Source organism: Scylla paramamosain, chromosome 36 (assembly GCF_035594125.1).
Source record: "Scylla paramamosain isolate STU-SP2022 chromosome 36, ASM3559412v1, whole genome shotgun sequence".
Classification (NCBI taxonomy): Eukaryota; Metazoa; Arthropoda; class Malacostraca; order Decapoda; family Portunidae; genus Scylla; species Scylla paramamosain.
In genome coordinates, this window is record NC_087186.1 from 8,174,408 (window position 1) to 8,187,381 (window position 12,974).

Consider the following 12,974-nt stretch of genomic DNA (forward strand, 5'->3'; position numbering starts at 1 on the left):
ACCTGTGCACCTGCTGACGCCACCTGCACACCTGGACGCTTACCTGTGGGAGAGGAAACAATTCTGTGAGATCACTGAACACTAGGCGGATGTATAATTGTTCATCTTGCTTCACTTCCGCATTGACAGTGGAAAAGCAGAGACAGAGATGAGCAGCTAATGAAGACTAAAGACAGGTGTACGTATAGATAGATAAATAGGTGTACTATAGATACGTAAACAAAGTAGTAAAAAATATAGATGAATAAATAAATAATAAGAACTAGAGATCAATATACAGATCAATATATTGGTGCATGATTTAAATATGGCGATGAAAAAGCAATTACTGAATACTTGAGTAAAGAAAATTAACGTAGGTGAGTAGATGAACAGGTAACTATAGGTAGATGTATAGATAAATAAATAGGTCCACTATAGATACATAAGGGAATGAATACGGAAGGAAACTCTACATTAGTATATACCTAGATGAATGAATAACTAATGAAAACTGGAGATGAATAAATAGATGAATAAATAACTATACAATTTAAATGGATTGATTAATACGTAACTAACGAATGTGTAATGAAACACTAAAAAAAATATAAAAAAATGCAGGTAAATAAATAAGTAATAAAAAATACAAATAAACAAACAAATTAAAAAATAAATAAACATAGGAATAAATAGGAAAATGCAGGATGACACATTAAACCCTCAATACGTGTACATAATACTAACTCGAGTTCAGCTTGTGTGTCCTGAATTTAAATCACGCATAGCCAGATAAACAAATACGTACACAATAAATATAGAATGCAATATACAGAATCATACAAACACCATTATCCTTTAAATCATACGTATACAGAACGACATACACATCAAATAAACATACAACACACATACACACATCAATAAATAAATAAACAAACTGACGCATCATGTAATATACGACCACAGTAACCGATAACGCTGCAATTACCACTTCACATGTTCAAGTCGCTTAATCCCCGCATCGTGCCTGCCTGCCATCCTCCTGTGACATAAAGTGAAGGACGCAACACCAACCTATTATTTGCTGCGGGAAAGAACACGAAAAAGCTTCGACAATCAGGTGAAAACAACGTCATTTTCAACAACTCCTGGTTACACCTTCATGGATCAGCCCCGCCCACTCATAAAGGTGAGAGGGAGAGGGAGATGGTGAGAGAGAAGAGAAGAGAGAGAAAAACAAGGTAAAAAATATATAATTATCACGTGAGTCATAAACCAGTATCTGTCTCTCTGTCTGTCTGTCTGTCTGTCTGTCTGTCTGTGTCTGTCTGCCTGGTAAGAGCACACCTGTAGAGGCACTGGCCAGGTGAGTGTATGTGATGGACAGGTGACTCCCCGCTCAAGTGTGTAAGGTTATTCAGGTGTTTAATGAGTCGTTGCACACACACACACACACACACACACACACACACACACACACACACACACACACACACACAGGTAAGGGTAATTCCCCAGGTGCGAGCTTTAATGAAAATATAAGAAGCGCAAGACAAAATTCCCAAACGGTCCCTTTAACGAGCAGATCGCTGGATTTCCCCGCCATCAGCATTCGTGCACCTCTCTCGCCTCGCTATAAATTCTCCGACGCTCAAATATCCGCCAAAATTGACACTAAGGTTCCCAGGCTCCAATTTGTTCAAGTTTTCGCCAAGTTTGGTGGAAGAAAGAAGGAAGGAAGGAAGGAAGGAAGGAAGGAAGGAAGGAAGGAAGGAAGGAAGGAAGGAAGGAAGGAAGGAAGGAAGGAAGGAAGGAAGGAAGGAAGGAAAAGGAAGCTGAAAATTCGGAGACAATTGACAAGAAAGGATTTGTTTTTTTGGGGAGAGAGAGAGAGAGAGAGAGAGAGAGAGAGAGAGAGAGAGAGAGAGAGAGAGAGAGAGAGAGAGAGAGAGAGAGAGAGAGAGAGAGAGAGAGAGAGAGAGAGAGAGAGAGAGAGAGAGAGTGTGTGTGTGTCTGTCATATTCTATCATAACTTGAAAATATCTGCTTCATTTGAGAGAGAGAGAGAGAGAGAGAGAGAGAGAGAGAGAGAGAGAGAGAGAGAGAGAGAGAGAGAGAGAGAGAGAGAGAGAGAGAGAGAGAGAGAGAGAGAAACGATATACCCAAATCCATCATAATCTCAATACATTTCCATGATCACACACAAGAAAAAAAGAAAAAAAAAAAAGGAAAAAAAAACTCCCCTCTTAACATTCTCTCCCCAAATAAGTCAAGCCAAACAAACACTCATCAACATAAACACCAACAGCGGGACGCAACACAACACTGACACCAACACAGAACTCTCCCTTATGAAGTCTGGAGACACGACCGTCCTTGAGCTGCAGAGTCACAGATTTGCGTCACGTCACCGGCACTTCTGTTTACATTGAGTCCCTCCCTTACAAGACTTACAGGTCCCTCTTTATAAGCATACAAGCCAGCTGCGTGCATTAACTTGCTTGTGATCTGTGGGTTATACAATGTGTGTGTGTCCGTGTGTGTGTGTGTGTGCGTGTGTGTTCAAGGGCATGTGTGTTTCCTTTATCTGTCTCACCTGTCTTGAGTGCACAGGTGTTCATCTCTTACCTTCCTATCACTTACCTCCCCTAGTTAATTTACATGCACTGTATCTATATGTTTCTCATCATTATCTTTATTAACTCTCTCTCTCTCTCTCTCTCTCTCTCTCTCTCTCTCTCTCTCTCTCTCTCTCTCTCTCTCTCTCTCTCTCTCTCTCTCTCAGGATCTCCTCTTTCTTACCTCTATCTACCTATACCTTTTGATCTTCGTTCACTACTAAATCTCTCTTTATTCATTTATATTCAGTACCTGCACCTTTATCTTCCTTCATTACCAACTTCCATTATCAACTCTCCCTTTGTTCATTCTTATTCAATACCCGTATATTTATCTCCCTTCACCGCCAGTTTTCATTAATAACCCATTTTGTTCATGCTTAACCATTATTATGTATCATTATCTTCGTTCATTATCAACTCTCCTTTCGTTATCTTGTACTCATTATCAATACCATTACCTTCTTTCATAGCCAACTTTCATTACCAACTCCAGCTCATCCTTATTCAGTACCAGAACCTTTATCTTCCATCATTAACCCTCTTTCGTTCATTTCAAATTAACAATATCACCTGTCCATCTCAGTGGTGTTAATTTCTTTTCATGTCAGAGGGGCACTGGACAGAGGCAACAAGAAGACTGAAAAAAAGGATCACTGAGGAGCCTGATCCAAAAGGTCAAAAGAATCACCCGAAATTGGAGGATAAGTGTCTTGAAACCTTCTTTTAAGTCACAGAAAGGAGGGAATCCAGACAGGGACCTCCAAAGTTTACCATAAAAAGAGATGAATGATTGTGAATACTAGTTAACTCTTGCATTAGCGAGGAGAGAATAGGGGTGAGAGAAAGTAGAACGGCTAAAGATTATCACCTGTACCTTTCCTTCATTACTCAGACTCCCTCGGTCATTCTATATGCAGTGACACAGATGCAAGATATATTAATTAAGAGAAGTCTGCAAGATACTAATATTAAGTAGACGTGGAGATGCAGTGATGAAAGATTAAGGACCATATTCTGAAACACTCCTGTCCGTACCTCGACTAATTTCAAGAGTCTCTAGTAGTCTAGTTGAAGTGACACGGATTTTTAAGGTTGTTTTTTATGGTTCTAGTGACAGGTTAACAATACTTCTACATTATTAACGGGAGAAACACTATTCAGAACCCGGCTAATCACCTCTACGACCTTAGAAAACGATCGTGGTGAGAGAGCAAAGCGTTTAAGAATACGAGTCTAATGGACAGTATGGGGAGGTTACGTGGGGAGTGTACGTGGGGAGCACACAAAGGTAGGGATGGAACAGGTGCAGGTGGGAGAGGAAGAGCAAGGAAGAGGAGGGAGGTATGGATATGGAGGGAAGAGGAAGATTATAAGGCGCGTGAAATGCGGCAACAAAGAGAAAGAAAATGGGAGGAGGATATGTTGCAGGATATGAGAGAGAGAGAGAGAGAGAGAGAGAGAGAGAGAGAGAGAGAGAGAGAGAGAGAGAGAGAGAGAGAGAGAGAGAGAGAGAGAGAGAGAGAGAGAGAGAGAGAGAGAGAGAGAGAAATCAGAACCTCTTTACAGTCCTCATTACCTGCAAACGTGTTCTGATAAAGGAAAAGGAGGAAGAGGAGGAGGAGGAGGAGAAGCGAGAGGGAATAAAGGATGAAAGACAAGGGAAGGAGGGAGGAGGAAGGAGAGAAAGAAGATGGTGAAGAGTAAACAGCTGAGATGACAAATAACTCCTCATTTCCTCACCTCACTACTTTCAAACACGCCTGCTTCCTCTCTCTCTCTCTCTCTCTCTCTCTCTCTCTCTCTCTCTCTCTCTCTCTCTCTCTCTCTCTCTCTCTCTCTCTCTCTCTCTCTTGCATGAAACACAAGACTACTTTACTTCTCGTTATCTCGGCGACAATTCACATCCGTTGCCTCTGTCCACGTGGAGGAGGAGGAGGAGGAGGAGGAGGAGGAGGAGGAGGAGGAGGAGGAGGAGGAGGAGGAGGAGGAGGAGCAGCTGAAGGACAATCACACAGGCAGCAGGTGCATGCCGGAGGGAAGAGTTACCTACCCTCCTCCTCCTCCTCCTCCTCCTCCTCCTCCTCCTCCTCCTCCTCCTCCTCCTCCTCCTCCAACAACCTTCATAGCACTCACACAAAGCAGCTTCCGGCCACCTCCTCTTCTACACCAAATCTAACCTTAACTCCTCCTCCTCCTCCTCCTCCTCCTCCTCCTGCAGACGGACAGACGCAGCCCTCCCCCAGGCATTATTTACTCGGACAACAGCCTCTCCTTGAAGTCCACAGCCACACACAGACGCTCGCAGGTAACTCCACACTCTGCAAATTTGTCCACGAAGGTTAAACTTTAAGGATACTCTGAGGATACTTTGGTGGAGTCCTTTCCTCGGCCGTTGTCCCTGATTCTGTGTTCCTTCCTTTTTTTTTTTTTCGTCCATAGAAGTGTTTTGTTTTGTTTTGTTTTGTTTTTTTGTAAGTCTGTTTCTTTTTTTCTTTCATCTCTCTTTGGTTTTTCATTCATGTTCTTGTTTGTTTGTTTGTTTGTTTGTTTTTGTCCACAGCATCTCGTTTGTTTTAGTTTGGTTTGGTTTGTTTAGTCTCTTGTTTCTTTCCATTTCTTTGTCTTCTCTTTCACCTCCCCTTTTTTTTTTCCCCTGCTTTCTGTTTGCTGCTGTCTTGTCCACAGTATCGTTTTGCTTCGTTTTATTAGGTTTGGTTTGGTTTAGTTCACTTCTTTCTTTTGTTTCCTTTGTCTTCTCTTTCATCTCCCTGGTTCTTTATTCCTACTTCCTGTTTGTTGTCTTGTCTACAGTACCTTATTTTGCTTCTTGTTGCTTCTCTCATTTCCTTTTTCCTTTCTCTCATGACTCACTCCCAGGTCCTTCATTAATACTGCTTCCCGTCTGACTTCTTATTCCTTGATGTTCTTTCTTTCTCGTTCGTTCCTCACCCCACGTTCCTATTCCCACTGCAGTCAGCCTCCACGCTCCTACCGTTGGCCAGTCCGTTAACGTCTCCCACGCGCGTGTCTCCAGCGGACTACTAATGTTTATCACCGGCAAGGGCAGGCGTGAGGGAGATACCGGCGCTACCTGAGAGTTCGCGTACCTTGTGTGACCTCAGTACTAACGACCTTTCCTTATGGAGCCACACAAGGGTGACGTAAACAGAATTCTCAGGGTCAGTAATCAGAAGAGAACAAGAAATAATGAAATAATGAGCTCAAACTTGAAAAAAAGGTTAGATTAAGAGGGAGAGAGAGAGAGAGAGAGAGAGAGAGAGAGAGAGAGAGAGAGAGAGAGAGAGAGAGAGAGAGAGAGAGAGAGAGAGAGAGAGAAATAACGTAAACTATTGAAGCAAACAGAATTCTCAGATCAGTAATCATGACAGAACAAGAAATCGAGTTCAAACTTGGAAAAAGTTTAATTTAAAACTGAGATAGGAAGGAAATTACGCAAACAAGTGACGCAAACAAAAAAACAAAAAATAATAGCAATAATAAGTAAATCAATAGAAATTCCTCCATGCCGCTCGGTCTAAGCCAACACACATTGGTTACTCAGTTACTGTCCTCAGATCGTTTATTTTAATCACCATCGGCCCCCATTGTCCCACTGCATGACAAACACCTCTGATCTCCCCTTATCTTTGCAAAACTTCCTCTAACAGTTGATCTAGTCCTTATCTGCAACTAAAACTTAAACCCACTTCAAATTTTCCGTCTTCTATCAGGTCCTTACTTGCTACTAAAAACTTAAATCCATTTCATTTTTTTTCTCACATTTGGTTCTTACTTATTGCAGAAACTTAAAACCCTTTTCGAAATTCTCACCTTTCCACCTGTTTCTTTTAAAACCTTCATCCATTACTTGGCACCACACACTGACCAAGCTTCGCATAATAACAGGAACAGGAAGGACTGACACAGAGAAACAAGAGCGACAGGTAACAGGACTTTAGATCAAGACTACCTGTTCATATATTCCACCTCCACCACTCACTTCTATACGCTGAGTTACCTCCATGTCAACTGCACCTCACGGCACTAATGAGGCAAGCACACACCTGCACCAATTACCTCAACAGGTGCGCCAGGTATAGCCACTGATTACACTCACGCCTTTCCTTACCTTTTCTTTTCTCTCTACAACGCACACCAAAAATTATAGTCCCGTTACTTTCTCGCAACAGGAAGATAACAGTCTCATTCTTTTCCACTCGCTTACCGACACTGGCGCGAGAATTACTGTGCAAGTGAGGAGGTATTACTCATAAATGTCTTGCATACGCGGCTCCCTCACGCTGGAAGTCACGTCAACCCAGCAAGGCGAATGTAAAAAATGCGGAAGTTTGTGGGGAGTTGAAGATTAAGAATTACAAGCAAAAGACTCCGCCGTAATTGACACGAAGGATTAGAGATGAGTTTATAACAGGGAGAGGAGAATTACAGACGAGTTTATGAAAGAAAAAAGAATTACAGACGAGTTTATGAGGAAAAAGAAATACAGAGGAGAGGGGAGAAAAAACTTCCAGACGGGTTTATGAGGTGAATTACTGAGGAGATTATGAGGACAGAAGAATTACAGGGATGAGTGAAGAGTAGATTCAGTGAACTTAAATGAAAGAGTGAAGCATAAAGAAAGAAACGAAGAGGAAATAAAAATAAGGGAAGTGCAGCAAAATATAAAAATAAGAGGGAAGCGAAGAGGAAGTGAAAAGAAATGAGAAAAAGTGAAGCAAACATAAAAATTGAGGGAAGCCAAGAGGAAGGAAAAAGAAAATTTAAAAACTGAACCAAATACACAAAAATAGAGAAGCAAAGAGGAAGTTAAATAAAAAAAAGTAAAAAAAGCCACGAAATGAAGACAAAGCAACATTAAATAAAAGGAAAAAAAAATAATACAGAACAACTCAATACACAAAGCACACTGAAATAAAAGAGAAACAATAACAAAAGACAATAACATAGAAAGAAATAAAAAAGTCATTACAGAAAGAAGAGCATATTAAAATAAAGAAAAATCACAAAACAGAAACGAAGATACACAAAGAAAACCAAGGCAAGCAAAATGATTAGAAGAAGAAGAAGAAGAAGAAGAAGAAGAAGAAGAAGAAGAAGAAGAAGAAGAAGAAGAAGAAGAAGAAGAAGAAGAAAGGGTGGAAAAAGAAGAAGAAGAAACAAAATGGTGCATGAAGAAGAAGAAGAAGAAGAAGAAGAAGAAGAAGAAGAAGAAGAAGAAGAAGAAGAAGAAGAAGAAACAAAATAGTGGATGTAGATGATGATGATGATGAAGAAGAAGAAGAAGAAGAAGAAGAAGAAGAAGAAGAAGAAGAAGAAGAAGAAGAAGAAGAAGAAGAAGAAGAAGAAGAAGAAGAAGAAGAAGAAGAAGAAAAGGACAAGAAAAAGAAAAAAATATTAAGAGCGCATTAGAAACACAGAAAGTAAAGAAAAAAAGCAAAGAAACACGAAACAAAACAACCAAGAAATATAACAAGAAGAGAGAGAGAGAGAGAGAGAGAGAGAGAGAGAGAGAGAGAGAGAGAGAGAGAGAGAGAGAGAGAGAGAGAGAGAGAGAGAGAGAGAGAGAGAGAGAGAGAGAGAAGAAATACTCAATATTCATGACAGCATTTTCGCCCTTAATGGAAGTCTAATCATTCTTCATTATGAGTAAATCACCCTTGAAAATATTTGTGTCGAGGTCTGAGTGTTCCTGTAATTACGTTTTCTGTCTCAACACCGTTTTCGCTGGTGGTGGTGGTGGTGGTGGTGGTGGTAGAAGTAGTGGTAACAGTGTTGGTGGTGGTGTTAGTGGTGGTGGCGGTAAGTATTGGTGGTGGTGGTAGTAGTAGTAGTAGTAGTAGTAGTAGTAGTAGTAGTAGTAGTAGTAGTAGTAGTAGTAGTAGTAGTAGTAGTAGTAGTTAAAGAAAACGTTCTACAGAAAGGAGATATAAAATTGTTTTTTGCCTTCTTTTCTTTTTTTTTTTCATTTCAACAGTAGCAAGAGAAGTTATTCATAATACTTTCTGAGGAGAGGAAAAATAATGAGAGTCGCATTTCATTTATTTATGTATTTCCACAAACATGCACTCGTTTTTACACACACACATTTTATTTATTTATTTATTTTTTCATTCCCTTACATTTATACTTCCCTTTATTTCCCGGTATTTTTTTTTTCACAGTTACACAGCTTTATTATTTCACAGTATTTTGCATTACATTATTATATATGACTGTTTGCTGTCACCGAGGAAGTGAAGCAGAGCGCGTGCAAACACACACACACACACACACACACACACACACACACACACACACACACACACACACACACACACACACAGGCAATACTAATCACAACACAGCACAATAACATGCAACACTGCTTCGCTTACTGAGGAAAACCAAGACTCATCGCCATCACCACCATTACCACCACCACCACCACTGCCACCACCATTACCACGAGTCACCACAAACACAGTCCATCACCACAATGACCATTATCACCGAAGCCCCCACCTCTCTCTCTCTCTCTCTCTCTCTCTCTCTCTCTCTCTCTCTCTCTCTCTCTCTCTCTCTCTCTCTCTCTCTCTCTCTCTCTGTAACAAACACACCCACACAGTCTCTATCACTGACTGATCGACTGACTTAATGACTGGACTGACTGGAAAGAACGAGTAATTGCCTGACTGCCTGACTGTCTGACTGACTGCCTGACTGCCTGACTGACTGCCTGACTGACTGCCTGCCTGACTGACTCATTGCCTGACCGCCTGACTGACTGACTGACTGACTCACTGCCTGACCGCCTGACTGACTGACTGACTGACTCACTGCCTGACCGCCTGACTGACTGACTGACTGACTGACTGACTGACTGACTGACTGACCGAATAACTGACTGGATAAAAGAATGGTCCACTCAATGAAAACTGACCAGATCGCCCGCCACTATACAGACAAAATAAATAAAAGATATAAGAAAAAGAAAAGGAAATTGCAGCATAGTTCGAGAGAGAGAGAGAGAGAGAGAGAGAGAGAGAGAGAGAGAGAGAGAGAGGAGAGAGAGAGAGAGAGAGGAGAGAGAGAGAGAGAGAGAGAGAGGTACCTACGTACCTGAGATGCTTAAGTATGTACCGTAGGAAGCTGTGTGTGTGTGTGTGTGTGTGTGTGTGTGTGTGTGTGTGTGTGTGTGTGTGTGTGTGTGTGTGTGTGTGTGTGTGTGTGTGTGTGTGTGTGTGTGTGTGTGTGTGTGTGTGGAATGCCGAGTGGAGTGGACAGAAGTGTGTTGCCTTCTTACACACACTTCACCTCAGGAATCTTACCAAAAGAGGCCATACACACACACACACACACACACACACACACACACACACACACACACACAATGTAAACCAGGGCACACAAAAAGGAGAGACAATTTAAAGTACGAATGTAACAGAATAAAATAATAATAAATGTAGAAAATACCTAAATAAGAATAAAACACGAAATAAACACAAATAAAACAGAAATTACGATTCCCACCTAATTATTTTTTGAACACATAAACGTCAACTTGTATAAAATAAAACAGTTTTGTTGATTAGATTTTGTTTGTGTTTTTTCTTTCACCTCCTTTTCCGTGTGCGTGCGTGTGTGTGTGTGTGTGTGTGTGTGTGTGTGTGTGTGTGTGTGTGTGTGTGTGTGTGTGTGTGTGTGTGTGTGTGTGTGTGTGTGTGTGTGTGTTAATTAGTACAAACATGTGAACGAGGAAAGAAATTAATGCACCATTCCTCTCTCCTCTCTCTCTCTCTCTCTCTCTCCTCTCTCTCTCCTCTCTCTCTTCTCTCTCTCTCTCTCTCTCTCTCTCTCTCTCTCCCAGCGTGACATTTCCATACCAACTCTCACACTCACGCCCATAAATCAATTAACACTAACGCCATCTAGTTTTACGCCCACTGATTGGCCCGCCCATTAGTGACGCATCTGTGACGTCATGCCCATCCTCTCCCTCTCACTCTCTCTCTCTCCTATACCATGCAGGGACAAAGTGTGTAATATTAATCTTCATCATTTTTTGTTTTAGGTCGCTTTATTATGCAAGTCTTTTATCGCTGCGTGGTGGTGGTGGTGGTGGTGGTGGTGGTGGTGGTGGTGGTGGTGGTGGTGGTGACGGTGGTGGTGGTGAGAACAGGTGTGAAAAATGGGATTATTAAACAAACATCACCTGAGCTCCACTAAACCTCCTATTTTTCTCTTCCTCTCTTCTCCTCTTTATCATTTTCTCTCGTTTTCTCTTCTTTTCCTCACCATTATCACCATCCTTTTCCTCCTACTCATAATTTCGCCTCTTCCATATTCTACAAGGCCTATTTTTTTTTTTCTTTCTCTTCCTTCCTTTATCATTTTCTCTCGTTTTCTCTTCTTTCTCCTCCTCATCATCATTATCACCACCATACTCTTCTTCCTATTTATCATAATCTTGCCTCCTCCACATCCCATTTCACAGTTTCCTTCCTTAAATCTTCCTTATTTTTATCTTCTTTTCTTCTTATTTCATTCTATTTTCCTTCATTTGTCTTTCCTTTCACTGTCTCATCTTCTTTTCCTCTCCTCTTTACGTTCCCTCTTCTTCTAATTGCTAACTGCCTCTTGCACTATTCGTTATCATCATCTTATTTTGCCCCTACTTCCTTCTCTCTCTCTCTCTCTCCTCTCTCTCTCTCTCTCTCTCTCTCTCTCTCTCTCTCTCTCTCTCTCTCTCTCTCTCCTCTCCTCTCTCTCTCTCTCTCTCCCCTGTTTATCATTTTCTTTTCTTCCCTAGTTCTTTGCTTTTTATCCTACTTTTATATGTTCCCCTATTTATCTGACTTTTTCTATGTCTTTCTTCTATGCTTGTTTCCTGTTTACTTTATCTCCTTATTTACTCCATGTTCCTCTATCTCTATATTCTCTGTATTTCTTTTCATATTATCTCTTATTCCTTTCCTTCTTTAAAGATTTCCCCAATTCTCTCTTATTAATTTTCTTCCTTAGACATTTCCTGATTCATTTCATATTCTATCCCTCTATTTTTAATCATATTCCGTCTTATTCCTTTTCCTCTTTAGACATACCCCTATTTACCTCATCTTCTCCTATCCTCTTTTAATTTATCATCTTTCCTCTCATTCCTTCGCTTCCTTAGACATTTCTCTATTTTATCTCATCTACTTCTATTCTCTATATTTATCATATTCCTCCTCATTCCTTCTCTTCCTTAAATATTTCCCTATTTACCTCACCTCCTCCCATTCTCTCTTATCACCTTCCCTCTCAGTCCTGGCCAATCCCTATACAATCTCCCCCTTTCATCCCCACTCAACCCTTAACCTTCTAACCTTTACCTTCACTTCCCTAAATACCCAGTGCTTGGCTCTCCCCCCACCCACCCCCCATTAATGGAAACTAGGTCCTTGATGCATCCCTCCAATTAATCAGGGACCACAGGGGGCGTCAGGGGGGCGTTGAAATGGGGTGGGTGGGGGGTGCTGAGTAAACATTGGGAGCTGATGATGGGGTCACACACACACACACACACACACACACAGGTATGTACACAATATTTTGGTATACACAGAATCCTCCTCTTCTTTTTCTTCCTCCTCCTCCTCCTTTCACCGTTTCCTCCTCCTCCTCCTCCTATTCTCTCTATTTCTTATCATCTTCCCTCTCATTCCTTCTCTTCCTTAAATATTTCTCCTCCTCTCCACCACTTATCCTCCTTTCCTCCTCGTCTTCTTAATCTTCCTCTCCCCCCTTTCTCCTCTAACTCATATTCCTTTTCTCATTTCCCTCCTCATCCTCCTCCTCGTTTTTTCTCTCCCTCTTTCTTTCCCCTCTTTTCCTCTTCGTTCTCCAAATGTACTACTACTACTACTACTACTACTACTACTACTACTACTACTACTACTACTACTACTACCACCACCACCACCACCACCACCACCACCACCACGTAGGCAATTTCCCCCCATGCAGTCTTCACATTTCTTGACAAGTATATTCCTCTAAGTAATGACGGGGTATTAATTAAAAGTTCTGAGAGGCGGGAGCTTATTATGATATTTTGCCGGGAAAAGAACGTGGGAAATATTGCGCAGGAGGAGGAGGAGGAGGAGGAGGAGGAGGAGGAGGAGGAGGAGGAGGAGGAAAGAAAGGCAAGAAAGAGAAAGGAGGAAAGAAATGAGGTGGAGAAAAGACTGCAGGACTTATCAGAATCGACCACAAATCGCTGTTGGGTCTGGAAGGGGTCTGGACACAGCAGGTGGCTCTGATCGGTTTGTGCCTTCCCGCCGCTACTCCCCTCCCCTTCCCCTTCAGGTGCCGTATGGGGGAGCAGCACGA

The 12,974-nt window shown here is 41.6% G+C and overlaps 1 long non-coding RNA gene across 1 annotated transcript in view; it reads right to left on the reverse strand.

The window, feature by feature from the left end:
* Positions 1 to 12,974, reverse strand: part of LOC135090899 (uncharacterized) — a 64,805-nt gene that overhangs the window by 88 nt on the left and 51,743 nt on the right. Inside the window, exon 4 of the long non-coding RNA XR_010262161.1 lies at positions 1 to 43. This exon is cut by the window's left edge and continues 88 nt beyond it. This is a non-coding gene — a long non-coding RNA (uncharacterized LOC135090899). The remainder of the gene's footprint in view (positions 44 to 12,974) is intronic.